At 48.9% G+C, this 26818-nt stretch overlaps 1 protein-coding gene across 1 annotated transcript in view; it reads left to right on the top strand.

Moving 5' to 3' along the window:
- The first annotated feature begins 23002 nt into the window (after nucleotides 1–23002).
- Nucleotides 23003–26818, top strand: part of med24 (mediator complex subunit 24) — an 87478-nt gene continuing 83662 nt past the window's right edge. The window contains exon 1 of the mRNA XM_072487402.1: nucleotides 23003–23111. The gene's annotated coding sequence lies outside the window, so the exon portion shown is untranslated. The remainder of the gene's footprint in view (nucleotides 23112–26818) is intronic.

Raw genomic sequence — 26818 nt, forward strand, 5'->3', positions numbered from 1 at the left:
TCCAAAAAAGGTTAGATGGGGTTACTGGGTTACAGGGATAGGGTGGAGGTGTGGGCTTAAGTGGGGTGCTCTTTCCAACAGCCGGTGCAGACTCGATGGGCCGAATGGCCTTCTGCACTGTAAATTCTATGTTATAACAAAAATTGACACTAAGTTATTTGAGGAGGGGGCAATTAAACTCCAGGTCAGGGAGGTAGCTAGAGAGGAGAGTTTCAAAGGAAGAGAGAGAAGTGGAGAGGCTGAGACATTTAGTGAAGAAATCCCGGACCTGAGAGCTAGATGGAGAAGGAACTTGGTGCCTATGGTGGGGCAGAAGGAGTGAGGCAGAAGCAAGAGGCCAGAGTTGGAGTGGATTCTCAAAGGGTAGCAAGAGGTTACGGAAACGGGAAGTATTTCAACATGAGAAATTTCCACTCAATCAGCAGTTGCAGTTGCTAGGTGTCAGCTCTCTGGGTTATTTGATCAAGTCCTGGAGCAAGTTGTGAACCCACAACATTTTGGATTTGGAAACCAGAGTCTTTCCTATCGGAGTGTATATAAAATCGCGGTTGGTATAAAAATGCTAGTTTCTGAGCAGACGGCAATTACTCCCCTGCACGCCCCAACAACAAGCCCCTCATGCCCAACTAGATAAAATGTAAGATATTGCATACCACTGGACTCCAGCACATGAGCCTGAACAGGGGCAGCAAGGTAGCATTGTGGATAGCACAATTGTCTCACAGCTCAAGGGTCCCAGGTTCGATTCCGGCTTTGGTCACTGTCTTTGCGTAGTCTGCACATCCTCCCAGTGTGTGCGTGGGTTTCCTCCGGGTGCTCCGGTTTCCTCCCACAGTCCAAAGATGTGCAGGTTAGGTGGATTGGCCATGATAAATTGCCCTTAGTGTCCAAAATTGCCCTTAGTGTTGGGTGGGGTTACTGGGTCATGGGGATAGGGTGGAGGTGTTGACCTTGGGTAGGGTGCTCTTTCCAAGAGCCGGTGCAGACTCGATGGGCCGAATGGCCTCCTTCTACACTGTAAATTCTATGATTAACACTGTTGCTTCACAGTTCCAAGTTCAATTCCCGGCTTGGATCACTATCTGTGTGGAGTCTGCACGTTCTCCCCGTGTCTGGGTGGGTTTCCTCGGGGTGCTCCGGTTTCCTCCCACAAGTCCCGAAAGACGTGCTTGTTAGGTGAATTGGACATTTTGAATTCTCCCTCAGTGTACCCGAACAGGCGTCGGGAATGTGGCGACTCGGGGCTTTTCACAGTTACTTCGCTGCAGTGTTAATGTGAGCCTATTTGTGACAATAAAGATTATTATTATGGCAAACTGTGGTGTATGGCCCAGTTATATTGGGTGCGATTCTTCGAGCCCTGCGCCAGGCCGGAGAAACGCCGCAACCGCGCCCCGACGGTGCGGAGAATCGGCGCCATTTGCACCGGTGCATTTGGCGAGGCGCGGGGCCGCCGATTCTCCGGGCCGGATGGGCCGAGCGGCCGCGCGGAAACGGCAGAGTCCCGCCAGCGCTGTTCACCCCTGGTCGCTGCCGGCGGGAACTCTGCGCGAAGGGCCGGGGGGCGGCCTGTGGGGCGGGGAAAAGCGCTCCTTCACCGGGGGGGGGGGGGGCTCCGATGGGGTCTGGCCCGCAGGACCGGGGCTCACCGATCGGCGGGTCAACCTCTCCCCCCCCCGGGCCTACTTTGTTGCGCGCCTGGCCCCTGAACCCCCACGCCATGTTGCATAGGGGCTGGCGGGCGGAAGAAGTCTCCCGCGCATGCGCAGTTTGGCGCGGCACCCAGTTGGCGCCGGGAAGGGAGGCTGGAGCGGCATGAACCACTCCAGTGAAACACGACGGAGTGAACACTTAGTCTCCATTTTGGAGAATCGCCCCCATTGTGTCTGGTTTCAGAAGAGCTTGTTTAGATTTTCAGCATGTGTGACTTGCATTGGAAAGGAGGCCAGTTGATGTGGAGGCAGATAGAGTTCATGGCAGCTTCTGCCTGAAGGAAAGGAATATGTTTGGTATGAAAACAAACAGAAACTTCAGATAACATGATTGTGGCACATGAAGAATCACACAAACACGTGTGTCAACAGACAGGACAAAACAGACAGCGGTGTCACTACAGGATGGAAACGTGAAAACAGAATAATGGAGGTTGGGGCAAAGTTATTAGGCTGAAATGAAGGTAATCATAGAGTCATTACAGCACAGAAGGAGGCCAAGGCAGGGGAAGGAGGGGTTCAGACGTTGTACAGTATAAATTCTGAGATGGAATAATGAATGGTCTGTACACACCCTGAGCCCTGAGGTTGAATCACAGATTTGTAACACATTCCCGGTATGCGCTATTTTGTTTAATGTGTAATCTGTAATTAGAAACGATGGATTATCATTTGGGCATGCTTTGATGTGATAGTAAGGTTATCATAATGTAACCAAGGACTGAGTGAGTAATTGAGATATTTGATCTGAAGACATACACATGGTACCATGAGACAGGTGGTGTGATATTAAATGGCTGTTTTGAAAAGCAGGCTACAAGATTGTATTATTATACAGTATAAATTATTTGTGAAGAACATTTCCTTTTACTTAATCGTCAGAGTAACAATCTCCTCAACCATAATCCCGCGACAGAAAGCATATCGAAATTAAAACATGACAGCACGAAGATTTTCATTAAAATATATAAAGTTGCAATAATTCATTTCTCTAAACGAAAGGTAAACTTGCATTACCAGAGGATGTTTCATGACCTCAGGATGCCCCAACGTGCATTACAGCCAATTTATTGAAGTAAATACAGAAAATGCCGGATAAACTCAGTGGGCGGGATTCTCCAACCCCCCCCCACCCCCCCGCCGTGCCGGAGAATCCCCAGGGGGGCGGCGCGAATTCCACCCCGCCGCCCCAAAGCCGGCGGCCGTATTGTTTAGCGCCGTTTTTCGGGCGGGGGTGGCCTCACCCCCGGCGATTCTCCGGGCCCCAGTGGGCCGAGCGGCTGTCCGTTTTAGGCCAGTCCTGCCGGCGTGAATCATTGAACTCACATACAGGCGGGACCTGGCAGGTAAGTCGGCGGGGGCGGTCCTCGGTAGGACACGTGGCGATCCGACCCCGGGGGGTGGGGCCCCCACGGTGGCCTGGCCCGCGATCGGGGCCCACCGATGTGCGGGCGGGCTTGTTGTATGGAGGCACTTCTTTTTTCTGCGCCGGCCCCTGTAGGGCTCTGCCATGGCCGGCACGCATGCGCCAAAAAACGCCAGCCGGTCTGCGCATGCGTGGGACCACGGCGCCGGTTCCGCGCATGAGCGAGATCACGCCGTCCCTTCGGCGCATGCTTGAACTTGCGCTGTCCCTTCGGCACCAGCTGGAGCAGAGCCAACCCCTCCGGCTAGCCCCCGAAAATGCGGAGAATTCTGCACTTTCGGGGGCTGTTGACGCCGGAGTGGTTGGCGCCGGTTCTCCCGCCGGCGTGGGGACTTAGTCCATCATGTCTAGCAGCAGGTCTGAGAGAAACAGAGTTAACGTTTCAAGTCTGTATGACTCTTCTTCAAAGCTCTTCACCAGAGTCCTTATTGAATTGTCGTCACCATTGTAAACGTAGGAAGTGTGGCAGCCAATTTGCACACAGCAAGGTCCCACAAACAATAATGTGATAATAACCCACTAAAATTCCCCAAACATCAATTCTTTTTTTTTAAATTTAGAGTACCCAATAATTGTTTTTCCCCCCAATTAAGGGGCAATTTAGCGTGGCCAATCCACCTAACCTGCACATCTTTGGGTTATGGGGTGAAACCCACGCAGACACGGGGAGAATGTGCAAACTCCGTACGGACAGTGACCCAGGGCCGGGATTCGAACCCGGGTCCTCAGCGCCGCAGTCCCAGTGCTAATCACTGCACCACATGCCGCCCCCAAAGATCAAATCTTGGCTCATTCTTCATCAATCTACCACTTGGCAGTACCATCTGAAATGAAATGAAATGAATTTGCTTATTGTCACAAGTAGGCTTCAATGAAGTTACTGTGAAAAGCCCCTAGTCGACACATTCCAGCGCCTGTTCGGGGAGGCTGGTACGGGAATTGAACTGTGCTGCTGGCCTGCCTTGGTCTGCTTTAAAAGCCAGCGATTTAGCCCAGTGTGCTAAACCAGCCCCATCTGGAGGCACAGGGCCATTTCCAAATAGATGCTGATGACAGCCATTTGTGCCTTTCTACACATGGCTTCATCCCGGAACCCAGCTCTGTGCTATCAGTTTGATTTCCTGTTAAGTCATGAATGATCCCAAATTTCCTCCAATTTCTCTTTAGTCACCAACAAAAGCTCAATTTTTGTCACTGGCACCTTTCTCTTCCTAGCCAGCTTTCTTAGGCTAAACCGGACTATGTACAATCTTGACATCATGCTAAGTCCAGAGCTGCAGTTCAAAACATTCGCACTGCCCATCATCAAAACCCCTTCATTCCACCTTGAGAACATTGCCTGCCTTCATCCTGACTAACCAATTCTCATCTCCCTTTATCATGGCTGGACATCGGTCTTTCCTTATTGTCCTCCTTAGCCTCCTGACGTCCCAAGAATCAAAGTTTTTACAGTGGATGCCCTTTGTCCCAGCTTGTCCGTGCCCGCCATCTATTTGCTCTAAACTAATTTTCCAGCACTTGGCCCATTGCCTTGTATGCTCTGGCATTTCAGGTGCTCATCTCAACACTTCTTAAATGTTGGGAGGGTTCCGCCTCTACTGCCCCTTCAGGCAGTGAGTTCTGGATGCCAACCACTCTCTGGGTGAAAAGGCTTTTCCCGCGCATCTCCATAAATCTCCTGTCCCTTACCGTAAACCTGTGGCTCCTGGTTTTTAACGGCTCCGCTCAGGGAAAAGGTTCATTTCTATCCACCTTATCTATGCCCCTCAAAATTTTATACAGGTTCCCCCTTAGCCTTCTCTGCTCCAAGGAAAACAACCCCAGCCCATCCAGTCTATCTTGATAGCTGAAATGCTCTCGCCCAGGGAACATCCTCGTGAATCTCCTCTGCACCTTCTCCAGTGCAATCACTTCCTTCCTATAATGTGGTGACCAGAACTGCATTCAGTACTCCAGCTGGGGCCTAACCATTGTTTCATACAACTCCATCATAACCTCTCTGCTCTTATATTCTATGCCTCAGTTTATAAAAGCAGGAGCCCATACGCCTCGTTAATCACCTTATCTATCTGTCCTGCTATCTTCAGGGACCTATGCAAATGCACAACAAGGTCACCTCTGATTCTCTGCACTTCCTAGAGTTCTACCATTCATTGTATATTCCCATGCCTTGTTAATCCTCCCAAAATGCATTACCTCATACTTTTCGGGCTTAAATTCCATTTGCTACTATTCTGCCCACCTAACCAGTCCGACTATATCATCCTGTAAGGCAAGGCTTTCCTCCTCGCTATACACCACACCAACAATTTTTATGTCATCTGCAAACATACCATTAATACCTCCTACATGCATATCCAGATCATTAATGTACACTACAAGCAGCAAGGGACCCAGCACCAATCCCTGCGGAACACCACTGGACACAGGCTTCCAGTCACAAAACGGACCTTCGACCATCACTCTCTGCCTCCTGCCACGAATTTCCAAATTGCCCTGCATCCCATGCGAGACCTTGTCAAAACCTTCACTGAAGTCCATCTGGACTAAAATCAACTTGCACTGCCCTCATCGACACAGCTAGTCACCACCTCGAAAAATTCAATCAAATTTGTGAGACATGATCTCACTTTGACAAAGCCATGCTGACTATCCTTCATTGCTCCTTGCCTCTCCAAGAGGAGATTAGTTCAGTCCCTCTTAACTGCATCCTGTCCTCGACTTTTAAATTTGTTCTTGGACCTGGGTGACACTAGCAAGATTACATTATCTGTCCATCTCCTGTCACCCTGAGAATAATCCGGCTAGCCTTCTCTTTAAACCACTTAGCCACTTATCCAGCGCTTTCATAATCATTGAGCTATTGGCCTCAACCTTACGGCCTCGTCGCACTCGACTCGGTGACGTGACGAAGCCGGTAAATATCGTGAGGTTTACGACGCTCAGGATGGCTCGTGAGATCTAATGGTCACAGGACAGTCTGATAGGAGATCAGAGGCCCCTCGGTGGCCGGGCTCTGGGCAGGGTGGTACCATGACACTCTCAATGCCAACCTGACACTGCCAGGATGCTCAGGTGGCATTGGAGGCAGGTTGCCTATGCCGGGGATCGGGCCCGGGGGTGCCCCGCCCTTGAGGGGGCGAGGGGGTCTCCAGGACCCCCTAATTAGTACGTTAGGGGCGGGGGAGTCCGGAAGCTATGGTGGGAGGGTAAGAGATCGGGACCGCATTTAAAAATGGCGCCCCAATCTGTTCCTGCACTGACGAGAAAAACTTGCCAATGCAGGAAATGAATGTAAGAGCGGCCTCGGCTGGCATTTCCTCACGAAGGCAAAAAAAAGGTCCTGTTTAATAGGATTTTTTTATTGTTTCACCAAATCTATCATTGTTATCTACAGGTCCCTCCATGGTTTAGCAGTTTACACCTACCTCTCAACTTCTTCTGTAAATTCCTCTACCTTTCATAAGCTCCCCAAACCAATTTCTTCAGTCAAGCCAATCGCCACCTCCCTTAACGCATCCCCTGCTCCCAATGTCTTTCTGTTTCTTTCTCTCTCTGTGAAATGTTTTCTGATGGTGTTGAAGGTGCTGTGTAAATAAATGCATGTTGCTACTGTTCTTAGCACTACCCCACCCACCCTCCCCCTCACCAACTCTCAGATCAAAATGAAACCCATCCATTTATCAGGTAGTGGGAAGATACCATCCCAAACAGACAACATTACCAAATTTAAACAGGTCAATTCAACGGTAAAATGAAACAGTGCATCAGTTAATACTTTAGCCGACAGAGGAGGGTTGTTGTGTTAATTGGATGCATTCATTTTTAATTTGAGTTTGTAACTTAGCTTGAGGGCCATGGTATGTGTGCTTAGTCAGATATAATCACATTTTTAATTACACAGAGATATGAGGATGGTGTTTCGATATACGCACATATGAATTAGGGGCAGGATGTGACCATTGGGGCTCTCGAGTGTGCTCTGCCGTTTGATAAGTTCATTTTTTTAAAAAAAATTTAGAGTACCCAATTAATTTTTTCCAATTAAGGGGCAATTTAGCGTGTTCAATCCACCTACCCTGCACATCTTTGAGTTGTGGGGGCGAAACCCACGCAAACACGGGGAGAATGTGCAAACTCCACACGGACAGTGACCCAGAGCCAGGATCGAACCAGGGACCTCGGCGCCGTGAAACCGCAGTGCTAACCACTGCGCCACCGTGCTGCCCATTTGATATGTTCATGGCCGAACCGACAGTGTCCTCAACTCTACTTTTCTGCCCGCTCCTATACCCTTTGACTTCCTTATTTTTTTTAAATTTAGAGCATTCAGTTATTCTTTTTCCAATTGAGGGGCAATTCAGCGTGGCCAATCCACCTAACCTGCACATCTTTGGGTTGTGGGGGTGAGACCCACGCAGACACGGGGAGAATGTGCAAACTCCACACGGACAGTGACCTGGGGCCGGGATTCGAACCCGGGTCCTCAGCGCTGTGAGGCAGCAGTGCTAACCACTGTGCCGCCTTGGACTCCCTTGTTGATCAAGAATTTTATACATAGCTTATGCGGTGACGTGATAGGTCACTGTGAGGCAAGGCAAAATGTTAAAGGAAATAATCAGACCAGTGGATATAAAGGATCCCAACAGCATTCTTGGAAGAGGAGCTAAAACGTTCTCCCTGCCGAGGTGAGCAATATTTAACCATAAACCAATAATATTTAAAAAAGATTATCTGGTCATTTTTTTCATTGCTATTTGTGGGAACCTGCTGCATTCTAATTGGCTGCTTTATTTCTCTACAACTGTGACCACACTTCTTGGGCAGTAATGACTTGCTTTGAGCCATCCCAAGGTCATCGCAGACACTTTATCAATGCAAATCTCATCTTTCTCTCTTTATAATAATAATAATCTTTATTAGTGTCACAAGTAGGCTTACAGTAACACTGCAATGAAGTTACAGTGAAAATCCCCTCGTCCCCACATTCTGGCGCCTGTTCGGGTACACGGAGGGAGAATTCAGAATGTCCAATTCACCTAACAAACATGTCTTTCGGGACTTTGTGGGAGGAAACCGGAGCACCCGGAGGAAACCCACTCGGACGCAGGGAGAACCTGCAGACTCGGCACAGACAGTGACCCAAGCCGGGAATCGAACCTGGGTCCCTGGCGCTGTGAAGCAACAGTGCTAACCACCGTGCTACCGTGCGTTGCTCTGTCTGGCTGTGAAGGCAGCTAAACTCTGAAATACTTCAGTATCCTCTGAACAGCCATGGCAGAGTCTGCTTCTTTAATCCATCTGGTCAAAAAAACAGAAAGAACATTCCAGACTGTGAAGAAAAATCAAGACTCCGTTTAATTTAAGGATTTCACTTGGTTCCCGACATGTGCAAGTTAAAAGGAATTTACCATACTCTAAGGTATATTATTACCTGTCACTAATCCACTGCAATCCTGGTGGTGTAACAACATCACATCATAAATATAATCTTCCTCCACCCATCAATGAAAATCCCCACCCTTTACACAGAGGCAATTAATTGTGCTAAATACTTACACTGTTAATAATAATGTTGCTTCTCCCAGTAATACTGATGGTTCTACTCAAGAAGATACAAGATTTTATTCCCCAATCTGTATCCCCAATCTAATCTTAGCCTGGTACAGGCATGAAAATTTGAGGAAAGAACTTCTGGGTTAGAGAAGGGGAAATCAACAGATGTTCTTGCTCCTGATTGATGTCTAGCAATGCCTTCTGCTAGTCCATGTGCATGGGTGTAGTAGGTTTGTGGAGATTGAGATGAATCCCCTCAAGGCTGACAGGCATCAAGAGCGTAATTGAAATCCACTCTTTAAGTTTATATTCATCTTAATGCAATTATTCCCATTTTCATCATTCCCACACTCACATTCTTGTCCACATCATAAAATCAGCATTGTGTCTTGGTGAGACATCCAATTTACCTTCTCTTTCCCCATACACCTGCAAATGTTTCCTGTTCAAGCATTATTCCAATTCCCTTTCAATGGTTATGTTTGAATCTGCCCTTTCTAGCAACATGCATGAAAGGAAACTATACAAGAGGCTTCACCACATGATTGAAGGCACTGGTATTAATGGTAATATATTGAGCTTGACTGGGATCTGACTGAATGGATGTGAGCAAATAGCAATTATAGATATGTTCGAATCAGTCTGGAGACCAGTGTTGTCCCACAAAGGTTCCTGTTGGAACCATTGCTCTTTATGACCGAGATAATCCACAATAGTCCTCAACACCGGGGGCCCCGCAAGGATGTGTGCTCAGTCCTCCACTGTACTCCCTGTACACACATGACTGTGTGGCAAGACTTAACTCCAACTCAATCTGTAAGTTTGCGGATGATACGACTGTGGTGGGGCGTACCTCAAACAACGACGAATCAGACTACAGAAGAGAAATAGATCACTTGGTTGCATGGTGTACCGAAAACAACTTCTCTCTAAATATCGGAAAGATCAAGGAACTGATCATCGACTTCAGGAAGCGTAGCACGACCCCCCCCCCCACCCCCCCCCACCCCCCCCCCCCCCCCCCCCCCCCATCTGCTTCAATTGCTCCAAAGTGGAGATGATCAATAGCTTTAGGTTCCTGGGGTCACCATCACCAAGTCTGTCCTGGTCCACTCACGTTGATGCAACAGTCAAGAAAGCCCAACAACGTCTCTACTTCCCACAGAAGCTAAGGAATTTGACGTGTCTCCATTGACTCTCACAAACTTCTACAGATGTGCCATAGATAGCATCCTATCCGGCTGTATCACAGCCTGGTATGGCAACTGCTCAGTCCAAGATCGCAAGAAACTGCAGAGTGTGGTGAACTCAGCCCAACGCATCTCACAAGCTTGCCACCCTCACATTGATTCTGACTACACCTCCCGCTGCCTCAGGGAGGCAGACAGCATTATCAGAGACCCCTCCCACGCTGGTTTTGCCTTCTTCCAGACCCTTCCATCAGGCAGAAGGTACAGAAGTCTGAAGACCCGCACATCCAGACATAGGAACAGCTTCTTCCCCACAGCTACAAGACTCCTCAACGACTCTCCCTCGGACTGATCTGTTCCCTGTAAGAACACTATTCACGACGCCCTATGCTGCTCTTGCTCATGTATTTGCTTTGTTTGACCCCTTGTTCCGCACTGTAACCAATCACTATTTGTCAATGTACTTTGTTGATTATTCTTTATTTGTCTACTGTGTACGTATTGTGTACGTTCCCTCGGCTGCAGAAAAATGCTTTTCACTGTACTTCGGTATATGTGACAATAAATCAAATCAAATCAAATCAAATGTCGGTTTTCAGGTAACCACCTCATAATTTTCAGATCCTGATCTTGATGGAGGCTGCTCCAACCTTGGACCCTGTAACACCAAAGCTGTGGGTCCCGGGTGTATCTGCAGGTGGACCTTCCAGATTTGATGTCCTGGAAGAAGTCCATCTTCCAGCCTCAGAATGTTCCCGGAGATCTATCTTCTTTCTCAGGAGGTCCACATTCCAGTCTCAGAGTGCTCCCGGAGATCTATCTTCATTTTCAGGAGGTTCACCTTCTTTCTTCAATGGTGGTCAGTAATGTTGAGAAGCTTTTCAATATGACACCTGGACACGACAACTGACTACACACCATCCAGCCCTGCCCCGCTACAAAACATAGCGTGAAACACTTGGGTGCATAATGAATGAGGTCGGGGCCGGAAGACTTGCCGTGTTTTCCCACCTGTCATGGCAGTGGGAAACAATCCAGCCCTGCCCGAACGGGGCGCGACACGGCCGATAGATGGCGGGAGAGGCCTCTTCTCGGATTTACCTTGTTCGCCATGCCCTGTGAGATCTAACATGATCTCGTGAAACATCGCGATGGGATCAGTATTTGGCAAATCTGCATATTAGAGTGAGTGGGCGCGATCAACCAGCCACCCTGCGCCCGAAAAGCAGCGCGCTGTGGCGCAACGTTGCCGGTAAATGCTGGGAGACCCGCCCCCAGGATCTACCCGGTTTGCCATGCCTCCCGAGATTGAACGCGATCTCGCGAGACGTCATGATGTGAAGCTCGCCCATTGTGGGCGGGATCACTTTTCAGTAATTTTGCATATTAGGGCGAGACAGCTAGTCTCACTCTAATATGCAGTTCCCTGAGGTAATCAAGGCGTTTGGATCCACCCCCTTCGCCTTGGAGACCTCAGGCGAGCGCCGTTCAGTAATGGTCTCCACAAATGGGGACCAGACGGAACGGACCCAGGTGCATGCCTCTGGGCAGGGTGATACCCTGGCTTTGCCACCTGGGTGCCAGGCTGGCATTTCTTTGCACAGCGGTGATCAGGCGGGTGGTACCCTGAAACAAACGACACTAAGTGTGGCCTCGCCCCTACGTTCCCCTCTGAGGCCCCGTGTCTAACTGGAGTCACGTTGGATAGCATGTGTTTCTCTGCGCTGCTAAATGCACTCGCTGTGGGATACACTTCCCATTTGGTTAAATCACACCCTCACTCTAATATGCAGCTCACCTGATCTACCCGAGGTGTTGGGATCTAACCCCTTTGCTCAGAGACCTTAGCCAAGCGCCATTCAGTACTGGTCCCCACAAACAGGGACCAGGCGCAATGGCACTTTTGGGGGGGGGGCTGTCCTCCCAGGAAATCGGAGGCCTCAGGCTGATTGGCCTCCGGGCAGGGTGATGTGCTGGCACTGCCAAGGTTCCCAATAGGCACTGCCAGGCTGTTTGGGGCACTGCCAAGCAGGCACATTGCTCATACTGGGAATCGGCCCGGGGGTGCCCTGCCCGTGTGCGGGGTGGCTCCAAGGACTGCCTTAAAGGTGAGTTGGGGCTTTTGTGGGTCGCGTCGGGTGGATCAAGAGATTGGACGCCATTTAAATATGCTGTCCTGATCTCCTCCTGTACGGAGGAGTTCTGGCGAGCGGAACTCCTCAGTGCGGGAAGCGGGATGTTTCCTGTTGAGGCCCCGGATTGAAACAGAGTCCCGTTCGATAGCCCTTTCTCAGCGTGGTCTTTCTCAGCACTGTGAAAAACCCGGCTAAACGCGCTCAACACGAGACTGTTGCAATTCGGTTTAAATCGTGCCCTTAGTCTCAAATTCGGAGAATGTGTTGGGAGATAGGCCTCTTGATTGGTAAATAATGTTTAACTTGGAAAAGTGAAGGATTTGAATTCCGGCAAATCGAATGCGCGACAGATAAGACACTCTTGCGGTAGAAGTATTAAAGTAAATGAGAGAAAGAGATCTGGATGTATATTTCCCTAAAGGCACATGAACAATGCCCTAAAGCGATAGTCGAAGGAAAGAGAGAGTTGGGCCGCTTTCACAGGGCAGTTGATTATAAGACCAGGCACACTATCTTGTCTTTCACAAGACCTTGGAATACTATGTTCAGTTTTGGTCTCCTCACATAATGAGTGATATTGGGCTGTCAGACTAATGCCAACTAAAGCATCTTAGTTATCAAGATATTTGGAACTCCAGACTTGATAGGAGTGCAGACTTAAGGGAAGACCAGAGGTCACAATTTTAAATAGAAAATCTAGATTAGATGCAGGGAGGTGACTCTTATTCCAGAGAATGGTAGCCCTCAGGAACAGGCTGCCATCTCATGTGGTTGACGCTGATCTTCACTAAATTTCATAAATTGAGAGCTGGACCTGTTTCTTGCCGAGGCAGACATGTGGAGGTAGGTTTTATAGGAAACACGTGACTAAAGTGATCCCCTGGAGTTGGTTTGATTGCATAGTCGTGAAGAAAATTCTCAGATTACACCCGCCCCCCCCCCCCCCCCCCCCCCCCCCCCCCCAACGCAAAGATGTGCACCGGGACCGCTCAGAAGTCCTGATGCGCTGACCTATGTGGGGATTGCCCAGGAAGTTTCAATTTCTGATAGAAAATTCCCCTGCTCCCCAGGACCCTCTGCAAATGTCTCCAAGCCTTAGTTAAAATATTTACCTGTATGGTTATCCAGGAAATTTTAGATACATTAAAACCTAGTCTGACTCATGGGAAACTCCATTACTGACCCTCCAATCATTCACACTGACCCCCCCTCCAACTATCACCCTGACCAGCCCGACCTGACTAGCCCCCCCCCACAATTAGATCTGATTACTCTCCGACCAGACTATCCCCTGTCCACCCAAACCAACCACACCCCCAACCAGCCGGCCCAACTATCTCCCCACCTAACTGACTGCCACCCGGCCCAATCCAACTCAACTACCCACCTAACCCAACCTACCCATTCACTGACTAACACTGAAAGACTGGACTTACCATATGGCCGCAAGTGCCATAAAAAAAGGTGTGGGGTGGCATGTGGCGCAGTGGTTAGCACTGGGACTGCGGCGCTGAGGACCCGGGTTCGAATCCCGACCCTGGGTCACTGTCCGTGTGGAGTTTGCACGTGTAGGTTAGGTGGATTGGCCACGCTAAATTGCCCCTTAATTGAAAAAAAATAATAGTTGGGTATTCTAAATTTATTTTTAAAAAGGTGTGTCCTGGCTTCCCCTGGCTCTGGCGGAGCTCCCGGAGGGACACTGCACAGCGCTTTTCTGTGAAAGCTGGGTTTGGAAAGTCCCAAAAGAAATATGGTGCGACGTATCCCAATTGTGAGAGCAACACCAAAATGTCCATATCTCTGTATGTGCATCTGGAAGATATTTCACCACCTCAACTAATACAGTACTACTCTGGGAAACGGACACACTGTTAATTAGAATCCATAGAATTCCTACAGTGCAGAAGGAGGCCATTCAGCCCATCGAGTCTGCACCGATCCTCCGAAAGAGCAAACTACCTAGGTCCACTTCCCCGCCCTATCCCCAAAATGTTTTTTTTAATTTGTTCATGGGATGTGGTGTCGGTGGCTAGGCCAGAGTTTATTGCCCATCCCTATATTAATAATAACAATCTTTATTAATGTCACAAGTAGGCTTACATTAACACTGCAATGAAGTTACTGTGAAAATCCCCTTGTCGCCACATTCCGGCGCCTGTTTGGTTACACTGAGGGAGAATTCAGAATGTCCAATTCACCTAACAAGCACTTTTTCGGGACTGGTGGGTGGAAATCAGAGCACCTGGAGGAAACCCACGCAGACACGGAGAGAATGTGCTGATTCTGCACAGTCAGTGACCCAAGCCGGGACTCGAACCCAGGTCCCTGGTGCTGTGAAGCAACAGTGCTAACCACTGCGCCATCGTGCCACCCTAATTTCCCGTGAGAAGGTGATGGTGAGCTGGCTTCTTGAATTCACCACTGCAGTCCGTGTGGTGTAGGTACACCCACAGTGCTATTAGGGAGGGAGATCCAGGATTTTGGCCCGGTGACAGTGAAGCAAGAACAATATATTTTCAAGTCAGAATGGTGAGTGGCTTGGAGGAAAACCTGCAGGCAGTGGTGTTCCCATGTATCTGCTTCCCTTGTCATTCTTGGTGATAGAATTCATGGGTTTGAAACGTGCTGTCGAAGAAGCCTTGGTGAGTACCTGCAAGGCATCTTCACACTGCACTCATCCAAGCAAGCGGAGATTATTCCATCAAACTCCTGACTTGTGCCTTGTAGATGGCGAACAGGCTTTGCAGAGGGGGTGGGTCGGAAGGTCAGTTACTTGCCGTGGGATTCCTAGTCTGACCTGCTATTGTCGCCTCATCCCCTTATTGATCAAGAACCTATCTCTCTCTGTCTTAAAGACACTCAGTGACTTGGCCTCCACTTCCTTCTGCAGCAAACAATTCCACAGATTCACCACCCTCTGCCCGAAGAAATTCCTCCTCATCTGTTTGAAAGGATCGTCCCTTCAGTCTCAGGCTGTACCCTCTGATTCTAGTTTTTCCTACTCATTGAAACATCATCTCCAAGTCCACTCTATCCAGGCCTCTCAGTACCCTGTAAGTTCAATAAAATTCCCCCCTCATCCTTCTAAACTGCGAATACACACCAGATGCCTCAACCACTCCTCATATGAAATGGTACAGGTTGTACCACGCAGGTATCCAAACTCTTGATCGTTAAGATAAATTTGCTCCCTTATGGAGTTTGAGGGTGGAGATGTAACACCAGGCCCTTCACAAATGCTGGCGCTGTGCTGGATTTCAGAGTGTCGTGCATGCCAGGAACGCTTAAAATTTGGGTGCACTGGCCATCAGCTGATTTATATTTCTGGTTCCATCCCAGTGTATACCGATCACTTTCTATCTTTTTCTGCCTGTCAGCGTGTAAGATCCATGTATAAATCTGTTCTGACTGACAGTCGTATTTCAGCATTTTATTCACACACAACAGAATGGAAACCAGGTTTTGAAGAGTGAGAATTAAGCAAAGCATGTTAAAGGCCACATTGATTCCTGGGCCTTTGTGCAATGCGTGTGTATTTTTCTCTCTAGTTATACTGTGAAGAATCAATGAGCGCACCAGTGTTTCTGCTACTGAGGCGGCATTTTATTATTTAACAGAATTTATTGAATTTTGTTTGTCAGTTTGGCGGTCAGGCTTCTCGGAGTCAGCAGGTCAAGGGGTCAAACCTCACTCCAAGACATATGCACATAATCTGAATTGACGGTTCAGTGAAATTCTGGAAGACTGCTGCAATGCTAGAGCAAGCATTTTGTTTTTGGATTAGATGTTCGAGCAAGGTCTGATCTGTCCACTCAGGCAAACACAAGAGTTCCATTGCACTTTGAAAAGGTTTGCTGGAATGGGACAGGCAATGGAGGACTTCAATCTAGAGAATCTGAGAGTGTTCTCCTTCAAGCCAAGGAAGTTAAGGGGAAATTTGCAAGAGTTGTTGTAACTAAAGAAGGTTTTTTTTTAGAAGAGTAACTAAGAATCTATTTCCATTGGCAGAATCAGGAACTAAATAAGACAGATTTAAGGTAATAATAATTTTTTATAATAATCTTTATTGTCACAAGTAGGCTTACATTAACATTGCAATGAAGTTACTGTGAAATGCCCCTAGTCGCCTCACTCCGGCGCCTGTTCGGGTACACAGGGAGAATTCAGAATGTCCAAATTACCTAACAGCATGTCTTTCGGGACTTGTGGGAGGAAACCAGAGCAACCGGAAGAAACCCACGCAGACACGGGGAGAACGTGCAGATTCCGCACAAATAGTGTCCCAGCCAGGAATCGAACCTGGGGCCATGGCGCTGTGAAGCCACGGTGCTAACCACTGTGCTACCGTGCTGACCCAAAGAGCTAGAGGTAATGCACAGTAAAATTATCTTTTTCCAGTTAATTAGTTGCCAAAATGGTAAACTGAGTGACAGTTCTTTTATAATAGTAATCTTTATTGTCACAAGCAGGTTTACATTAACACTGCAATGAAGTTACTATGAAAAGCCCGTCTTTGCTATCAAGCCAAAGAAAACTGCTGACTACTCGGGTCAGTTACATCCATACAATAAATTATTAATGTCACATTTTACATGGAAAGAATTTTTTAAAAGAGTTACTTTAAAAGTGTAGCTTACGGGCCTTGTCTATTACTTCAAGGGGGAAAAAAAGGATTGTTTGAATGAGCCGGTAGTTGAGGTGCAAATGAGCCATGTTTAGTGAAGTCCTGATAGAGGGTTAAATAATAAGTCATTTACTGACTTGTCTGTGTAATCAATGAACATTTCACACCCATTGTGGTGGAAGGTTTTTGATTTATTCTAGACGGCGAATTGTTAGGTAAATTGCCAGACACCCAAAAGGCAGTCTGGACTTTAGCAAGCAAGTGACGTATCACAGGCCTGTGAAAAATAGGAGACTACAAAAAGAGGAGATAGTTCCCTCAACTGCAGGATATTCTGTTGAAACGTGGCTGAATAGCATATTCAGTATTTTCATGTGATGTGCAGATATAAGGGGTGGGATTCTGTGATTCTGAGGCTAATTGTTGACGGCGTCAGAAACGCCGTTGCGTTACTAAACGGCGTCAACACAGCCTCAGGATCAGCAATTCTGGCTCCTACAGGGGGCCAGCAGGGCATTGGAGCAGTTCACGCTGCTCCAGCTGCTGATCCTGTCCTGAACTGGACACCACGGGATCCGCGCAGGCGCAGTGGCTCCCTTCAACGCGCCGCCCCCGACGCAACATGGCGCAGGGCTACAGATGCCAGCGCAGATGAAAGGAGGCCCCCAGCCAGAGAGGCCGACCCGCCAATCGGTGGGCCCCGATCGTGGGCCAGGCCACATTGGAGGACCCCCCCCCCCCTGGGGTTGGCCCACCCCCCCATCCCCCCTCCAGAGGCCGCCCCCCGACCCTTCCACTCCAAGTTCCTGCCAGCTGAGAGCAGGTGTGGACGGCGCTGGTGAGACTCGGGTTTTTTTACGACGGCCGCTCGGCCCATCCCGGGCCGAGAATCGACAGGTGCCGGCGTCGGGGCAGCATGGCGCGATTAGGGCCGGTCTCTGGGGTTCTCGGGCTGAGAGAATCCCGCCCAAGATGCATTAATTAAACTAGGAGTATTTAACTATAACCATTGCTTTGCATGTTTGCGATCTTGCAGCTTAATGATTCAAATCAGCCAATGTTGACTTAATGTTATTTTCAGAAAGATCTAAGAAATAAAAGGTAACGATATCCAGTCCCGAATACAAGGGAGTATTTAAGTTACACCCCTGGGTCCCAGGATTGTTGAAGTAGATGTAGGGCAATCTGAGTCAACTCCCTTAGAAAGCAAGATACTTGAGACTGCTTAAGGTGGAGTGTGAAGGGAGTGGTGACTGATGCCACTGAGCCCAAGACAACATGTTTTAGCAAACCTGAATCTGTAACAAGCGTTAAGCTTCATCTGTTGCTGGAGTTGTTGAATGCAGACTGACCATGCTATGCTCTCTACATGAAATGCTAAATGTATTCAAAATTAGAACAGCAGTAGTTCAGCCCACAAGAATTAAAAAGGCTAAATAGCATTTTGTTTGACCTTCACTTTTTGAATGAAATGAACCAGTAAGTCTTGGCTAAATTCATACATACAACAGAGTTGTTTCCGTTTAAGGTAGAGGAATCAATTTTACTTGATACGTTTGCTCTAAACATCCTTTCTTTGAAAAGAGTAAATTGGTCTCCTAAAGCTGGATATTTGGTGCTCCTCCTAAACACTGTTCCAACCCAAATACACAGGGCGCGATTTGATTGGGGGGGGGGCCTGTTTTGGGCACTTGTAGCGGGCTGTTGCCTGGTGCTTGCAGCACCAAGACCGACCCCCCCCCTATTAAATGGGACTCTGCTTCCTCTTCAGGCCTCAGTGAGGAATGCCCCGCCAAGGCCGCACTTAGGCTAATTTTCTGCACTAACAAGCTCAGCTCCCCAGTGGCGGAAGAGATCAGGGCCCCATTTAATAATGGTGCTCCAATCTCCACCCCACCCTCAACGTGCCCTCCAGACCCTCCTCCCAATGCCCCAACTTACAAATTAGGGAGTCCTCGAGCACCGCCCCCCCCACCCCCATACCATAAGGACAGGGCACCCCGGGCCCGATCCCTGGCATGGGCAGGGTGCCACCTGGGCATCTTGGCAGTTCCGCCTGGGCACCCTGGCATTGCCAGTCTGGCACCAGGTAGCACTGTCAGTTGCCCGGCTGGCAGTGCCATGGTGCCCAGGTGGCATCGGGTGTGCCCGACCACTCCAGGGACACACTATTGCCTGGGAGACCCCTCCAAGTGCCGGTAGGCCTGCTCCATGTTTGTGGAAACCAGTGCAAAGCGGCACCACGGGGCGGTCTCCGAGGTGACGCAGTTCAATCCTGCGCCTTGGGTAACTCCAGCGTAGACATACTGATGTGAGACTAACTACTCACTTGAATATGCAAATCTCGATCACGCCCATAGTGCACGGGATCCAGGTTGCGAAGCCTCACAAGATTTCAAGAGCATCGTAAATCTCGCAAGATAACAACCTTGTTGCATCACCTGGTTGGGGGTGGTGAGGCTGGTAGATCTCGCCTCACAGTGACAGATTACCAGCACGACATAACCCCCCCACACTCCATTTTTCAAAAAAGGTTAGTGTACTCTTTGTGTTGGCAAACGTAATTTTCCTATTGTTAAAGCCTCAAAGCAATGGCGCACTTTCTAAGATGCAAAGTTGATGTGCCACTTTTCAATGAAATCTCTGATGCATATTCAAGTCCCTTCCAGAAAAAAAAGACAGCTTCATCCCAATTACATTCATGCGTCAATCCTATATTACAAATTTGCATACCTGATCTTTTAGACTTTCCCTACTCTCAGTCTAAGGAGGTTTGGGAATAAATATGAAAATGTGCGGAAGGAAGCTATTTTCTCAATGCTGCTCACTATACATCATTTTGATCAATTTTGCAAAAGGTCAGTTTAAAATAGTGCCCATCAGGGAGGTCTCTACCTTCTCCCTTACTGTTTTGTTATTTACTACATTATTGGCCTTTGATTTGAAAAGGTGCAATTAGAGCAAGTGACAACATGTCCTAATACAAAACAGAAAAATGCAGGCATTCTTGTCGTTTTGACAGATCAGCAGATTAGATAAAGGTTATACAATCTTCTTGTCAGTACGGAAGAGCAGTAAGGAATCGTGCAGATCACAGAGCAATATGCGTTCAGACGTGGTATAGCTGGGGGATATTAATGTTTTATTGCTATTCAAATTCTAGCAGCTTCCAACCAGCTCCCAACAATATGTGCACTGAGCGAATTTTTTCCGACAGCCTTTGACTACAATTAAAGCTTCAGCAGCCAAATCAAGCTATTGCTTGGAGCTAAGCAATATGGAGTGAAGGAATTGGTGGCGACCCCCATGCAAACACTTCTGGTGACTCGTAATATTGAAGCCCCTGGCTAGTAGCGATGGCATAATTTAAGGCATTATAGGAATGATTTGACAATCCCATGGTGCAGGAGGGAGGGGTGCTTGTGCAGCCATGCTTGCAAGAAGCAGAAGCCAGAGGTGGGCTTTCAGCACTGTAGCACAGCTTCAGCAACATACAATCCCTGTGAGTGCGAGGCCCTGAAAACTGTTGAATGATTCCTATTGGATCCCCAGCCCACAACATCCCCACAACCCTCCTCTCATTCTGGCCTCTTGTGCATCTCCAATTTCAATCGCTCATCCATTGGTGGCCAAGCCGTCAGTTGGCAAGGCTTCACCTCTCTGCCTCCCCATCTCATTTTCTTCCTTTAAGTCGCTGCTTAAAACCGACCTCTTTCACCAAGCTTTTGGGCATCTATCCCAATACCTCCTTAGGTGGCGTAGCGTCATATTTTGTTTCATAATGTTCCTGTGAAACACCTTGAGACGTTCCATTACGTTAAAGATATTAATAAAAACAAATTGTTGTGTCATAAATGGAGATTTTTTTTGTGTTGCTCAAAGAAAAGGATGTTAGCGCTGGGAAATGGAGCACTTTCCTCTTTGTAACAATCAGTGTCAAACATCCCAGGTCAGGTACAGCATCAAAAACGAACAGCACGACTCTACCAGTCTGATACATTCATTTCTCATACCATGTCGACTAAATGTAGGTGATTGCCTATTTAATGGAAAATCCAGTAGTTTTTTTTTAAGCCTTGAGCTCGTTCCACTAAGAGCTGTGTTGAAATTAACCTAATTGACTTCACGTAGTGCGGTGAAGGGTTACACCCAATATTTTAACCTCTCTTACAAATACTTAATGCCCTGCTGTATAATTCCTGAATTTTCATTTGATCTCTCTTATTCATGCTCTTCCTGGTACTCTCTGTGGCTTTTCCCCCTGCAGTTTTGCTGGATTTCTTTCTGTTACACTTGCTCGCCCCCTCCCAGTCCACCTCAGAAAAGGCAGTCATTAATTTAATAGCGGATGCTCACACTTGTCAGAGCAATTTTGAAAATAGGCACGAAAATCAAAAATAACAATGTGTTTTTCTCTCACGACCACCTAAGGACTCAAAGTGCTTTACAGGCAATTAAGTACTTTTGAACTGTAGTCACCGTTGTAATGTAGGAAACGTGGCAGCCAATGTGTGCACAGCAAGATCCCACAAACACAACTGTGATATTAATTAGATCATCTGTTTTCTTTTGTCACGTTGACTGAGGCCAGGGTTCCAGGGATAACATCCCTGCTCTTCTTCCCAACAGTGCCATGGGATCTTTCATGTCCACCTGATAGCACCTTGAATTAACAACTAAACCAAAAGGCAGTACAAAGCGCAGCACAAAACATCATACAACACTGAGAATTGGCATTTCTGTCCCAGGGACAACCATTTTCCCTGGTGGTCAAACCTATGGGGGACAGATTGCAGGCTGCCTGTGCTGAGTTAGCTAAAGCCGCCAAGAGTGCTGGAAAGGACACCCGGCAGCACGTTAGCATTGTGGATAGCACAATTGCTTCACGGCTCCAGGGTCCCAGGTTCGATTCCGGCTTGGGTCACTGTCTGTGCGGAGTTTGCACATCCTCCTCGTGTGTGCGTGGGTTTCCTCCGGGTGCTCCGGTTTCCTCCCACAGTTCAAAGATGTGCACGTTAGGTGGATTGGCCATGAGAAATTGCCCTTAGTGTCCAAAATTGCCCTTAGTGTTGGGTGGAGTTACTGGCTTATGGGGATAGTGTGTAGATGTTGACCTTGGGTAGGGTGCTCTTTGCAAGAGCCGGTGCAGACTCGATGGGCCGAATGGCTTCCTTCTGCACTGTAAATTCCATAATAATCTATGAACCTTTTGGCTTCAAGTGCTCCAAAGCTGATGAGAGGAAAAAATAGTCAGCCAGCTTCCTTGCCCCTGCTAAAATTGGCTGCTGTATTGGGCCTGGCTGTGATGTCCCTAACAGCAGTCTGTCCATGATGTCCCCTTTGGTGAGGTAGTGGAGAGCTGCTGGCACCTGTGGGGCGGCACCTGAAGCAAATTCAGACCGGGAGGGGAGAGCAAGGACGGCAAAACAAATAGGGAATGTTTCCAACTGGAGGAAATATGAAGAAAAAAATAACGAAAGCACGTTTAACGACTGCAATGGAAAATTTCGACACATTGAGCAAGGTTTTAGATATTGCGCTCAGCTCTGGGCTGAGTATTTAATGGAAGAGGAAATAAACCGTAGCTTTAATTGCTGGCCATAAAAAAAGGGACTCATAAATGGACTTTGTCACGTACTGAGTCAGAACGATGATGGGGCAACCACATTTTATTTGTGGGGCTGGGGGGGGGGGGAGGGGAGGGGGGGGGGATCTCTCTTGGATGGAATATATTGTTCGCTCCTATCCCCCCCCACCCCTCACCCATTGTAAACAAGCTGACCCCCATTGCCGGGGAGCACAGCAGGATCAATGGGACATCTGTCACTGCAGCCAACCTGCAGGCAGGGCGCAGGAAGGTAGGATTGCAATGGTGCAACCGTTTTAAAATCAGGATCCGATGGTGCAGAAAGGCGCAGCAGCCTCGGGAGGGGTGCGAGTGCTGCAAATTGGGGGGGGGGGGGGAGGCACAACATCTGGATCCCCACCATCATCAATAGCAATAGACACCCAACCCACAGCAGTGGAAGGCAGGCGGTCTCATGCATTAAGGCACACCATGCACCTTCGCAAACACGCACACACTATAGTCCGCGGACAAACGCCCCGCTACAATCTGAAACCCCCGATCCCGTGGATTTTCAGCCGCACAAACAGCCCTGACTTACCATCCTCTGCGCTGCCCAGGCAGGTGACAGGGAGCCGCTCGCGGGGCCCGCTGGGAGCTGTAGTTCCCGCCCCCGCCTTCCCCGCAGCGCGGCGGCGGCGGCGGACTACAGCCCCCGGCAGGCCGCGCGCGCGCCGCCACCTCATTGACTCCATTGGCCCGGCCCGCCTCGCGCTGCCCCAATCGCCGCCGGCGTTGCTGCGCCGTGCCCGCGCGCTGGGCAAGATGGCGGCGCGTTTGGCTTGAGGCGCCAGTCGGCGGGAGCGGTGCCGGGTTTGGGGTTTAGTCAGAAATATTATCAGGTAAAGCGCCTTCCTTTACTGCTTAATTCGCGCTACCTTGCTTTCGGAAGGAGGGCTTGTCTTGCAGCTTGGCACCTCCTATCATAATTAATCATAAACTAACACCGCTGCATAGTTAATGTGGACCCCAATTACTGGCATTCCACACCCAGGGTAACTGATTACAGGCTGGCATTCCACACCCAGGCTAACTGATTACAGGCTGGCATTCCACACCCAGGGTAACTGATTACAGGCTGGCACTCCACACCCAGGGTAACTGATTACAGGCTGGCATTCCACACCCAGGCTAACTGATTACAGGCTGGCACTCCACACCCAGGGTAACTGATTACAGGCTGGCATTCCACACCCAGGGTAACTGATTACAGGCTGGCACTCCACACCCAGGATAACTGATTACAGGCAGGCACTCCACACCCAGGGTAACTGATTACAGGCTGGCACTCCACACCCAGGCTAACTGATTACAGGCTGGCACTCCACACCCAGGCTAACTGATTACAGGCTGGCACTCCACACCCAGGGTAACTGATTACAAGCAGGCACTCCACACCCAGGGTAACTGATTACAGGCTGGCACTCCACACCCAGGGTAACTGATTACAGGCTGGCACTCCACACCGAGGGTAACTGATTACAGGCAGGCACTCCACACCCAGGGTAACTGATTACAGGCTGGCATTCCACACCCAGGATAACTGATTACAGGCTGGCACTCCACACCCAGGGTAACTGATTACAGGCTGGCACTCCACACCCAGGGTAACTGATTACAGGCTGGCACTCCACACCCAGGGTAACTGATTACAAGCAGGCACTCCACACCCAGGGTAACTGATTACAGGCTGGCACTCCACACCCAGGGTAACTGATTACAGGCTGGCACTCCACACCCAGGGTAACTGATTACAGGCTGGCACTCCACACCCAGGGTAACTGATTACAAGCAGGCACTCCACACCCAGGGTAACTGATTACAAGCAGGCACTCCACACCCAGGGTAACTGATTACAGGCTGGCAATCCACACCCAGGCTAACTGATTACAGGCTGGCACTCTACACCCAGGCTAACTGATTACAGGCTGGCATTCCACACCCAGGATAACCCAATACAGGTTGGCATTCCACACCCAGGATAACTGATTATAGGCTAGCATTCCACACTCAAGATAACCCATTACAGCTGGCATTCCACACCCAGGATAACTGATTACAGGCTGGCACTCCACACCCAGTTTAACCCAATACAGGCTGGCACTCCACGCCCAGGATAACCCATTACAGGTTGGCACACCACACTCAGGGTAACTGATTACAGGCTGGCACTCCACACCCAGGATAACCTATTACAGGCTGGCACACCACACCCAGGATAACTGATTACAGGCTGGCACTCCACACCCAGGATAACCCATTACAGGCTGGCACTCCACACCCAGGATAACCCAATACAGGCTGGCACACCACACCCAGGATAACTGATTACAGGCTGGCACTCCACACCCAGGATAACTGATTACAGGCTGGCACTCCTCACCCAGGATAACCCATTACAGGCTGACATTCCACACCCAGGATAACCCATTACAGGCTGGCATTCCACACCCTGGATAACTGATTACAGGCTGGCATTCCACACCCAGGATACCTGATTACAGGCTGGCAGTCCACACCCAGGATAACCCATTATAGATTGGCATTCCACACCCAGGATACCTGATTACAGGCTGGCATTCCACACCCAGAATAACCCATTACAAACTGGCATTTCACACCCAGGATACCTGATTACAGGCTGGCATTCCACACTCTGGATAACTGATTACAGGCTGGTACTCCACACCCAGGATAGCTGATTACAGGCTGGCAGTCCACACCCAGGATAACCCATTACAGGCTGGCATTCCACACCCAGGATAACCCATTACAGGCTGGCACCACACCCAGGATAACCCATTACAGGTTGGCATTCCACACCCTGGATAACTGATTACAGGCTGGGATTCCACACCCAGGATAACCCATTACATGCTGGCACACCACACCCAGGATAACTGATTACAGACTGGCCCTCACCCAGGATAACCCATTACAGGCTGGCATTGCTCACCCAGGATAACCCATTGCAGGCTGGCATTCCACACCCAGGATAACCCATTACAGGCTGGCACTCCACACACAGGATAACCCATTGCAGGCTAACATTCTACACCCAGGATAACCCATTACAGGCTGGCACTCCACACCCTGGATAACTGATTACAGGCTGGCATTCCACACCCAGGATACCTGATTACATGCTCGTATTCCACACTCAGGATAACTGATTACTGGCTGGCATTCCACACCCAGGATAACCCATTATAGATTGGCAGTCCACACCCAGAATAACTGATTACAGACTAGTATTCCACACCCAGGATAACCCATTACAGGCTGGCACTCCACACACACGATAACCCATTACAGGCTAACATTCCACACCCAGGATAACCCATTGCAGGCTGGCACTCCACACCCTGGATAACTGATTACAGGCTGGCATTCCACACCCTGGATAACTGATTACAGGCTGGCATTCCACACCCTGGATAACTGATTACAGGTTGGCATTCTACACCCAGGATAACCCATTATAGATTGACACTCCACACCCAGGCTAACTGATTAAGGCTGGCACTCCACACCCAGGATAACTGATTGCACGCTGGCATTCCACCCCCAGGATAACTGATTACAGGCTGGCATTCTACACCCAGGATAACTGATTACAGGCTGGCACTCCACATCCTGGATAACTGATTACAGGTGGCACTCCACACCCAGGATAACAGATTACAGGCTGGCATTCCACACCCAGGATAACTGATTACAGACTGGCACTCACCCAGGATAACCCATTACAGGCTGGCACCACACCCAGGATAACCCATTACAGGTTGGCATTCCACACCCTGGATAACTGATTACAGGCTGGGATTCCACACCCAGGATAACCCATTACATGCTGGCACACCGCACCCAGGATAACCCATTACATGCTGGCACACCACACCCTGGAACTGATTACAGGCTGGCATTCCACACCCAGGATACCTGATTACATGCTCGTATTCCACACTCAGGATAACTGATTACAGGCTGGCATTCCACACCCAGGATAACCCATTATAGATTGGCACTCCACACCCAGGATAACTGATTACAGGCTAGCATTCCACACCCAGGATAACTGATTACAGGCTGGCATTCTACACCCAGGATAACTGATTACAGGCTGGCACTCCACATCCTGAATAACTGATTACAGGCTGGGATTCCACACCCAGGATAACACATTACATATTGACATGCCACACCCAAGATAACCCATTACAGATGGGCACTTCACACCCAGGTTAACCCATTACAGGCTGGCACCCCAAACCAACAATATCTCATTACAGACTGTGCTTCAAACCCAGATGGATGTCTTTCTCAGTTAATTTGAAAATTAATATTTCAGCCATCCACAGTTTAGCTTTAGTGAACCTGAAATCTGCATTCATAAACTTTTCTGATTCGGAATGTTTTAATACTGACCAAATCACATTGTACATTGTGCAATACACAAAGCCACGGTATTGCTCGGTGCCCCAATCATAATTATTTTGTATCCCTCAGGCACCTTGATTGTTTTGCTTGCATTGTCATATGGTAATAA

The sequence above is a fragment of the Scyliorhinus torazame genome, chromosome 21 (assembly GCF_047496885.1).
Source record: "Scyliorhinus torazame isolate Kashiwa2021f chromosome 21, sScyTor2.1, whole genome shotgun sequence".
NCBI lineage: Eukaryota > Metazoa > Chordata > Chondrichthyes > Carcharhiniformes > Scyliorhinidae > Scyliorhinus > Scyliorhinus torazame.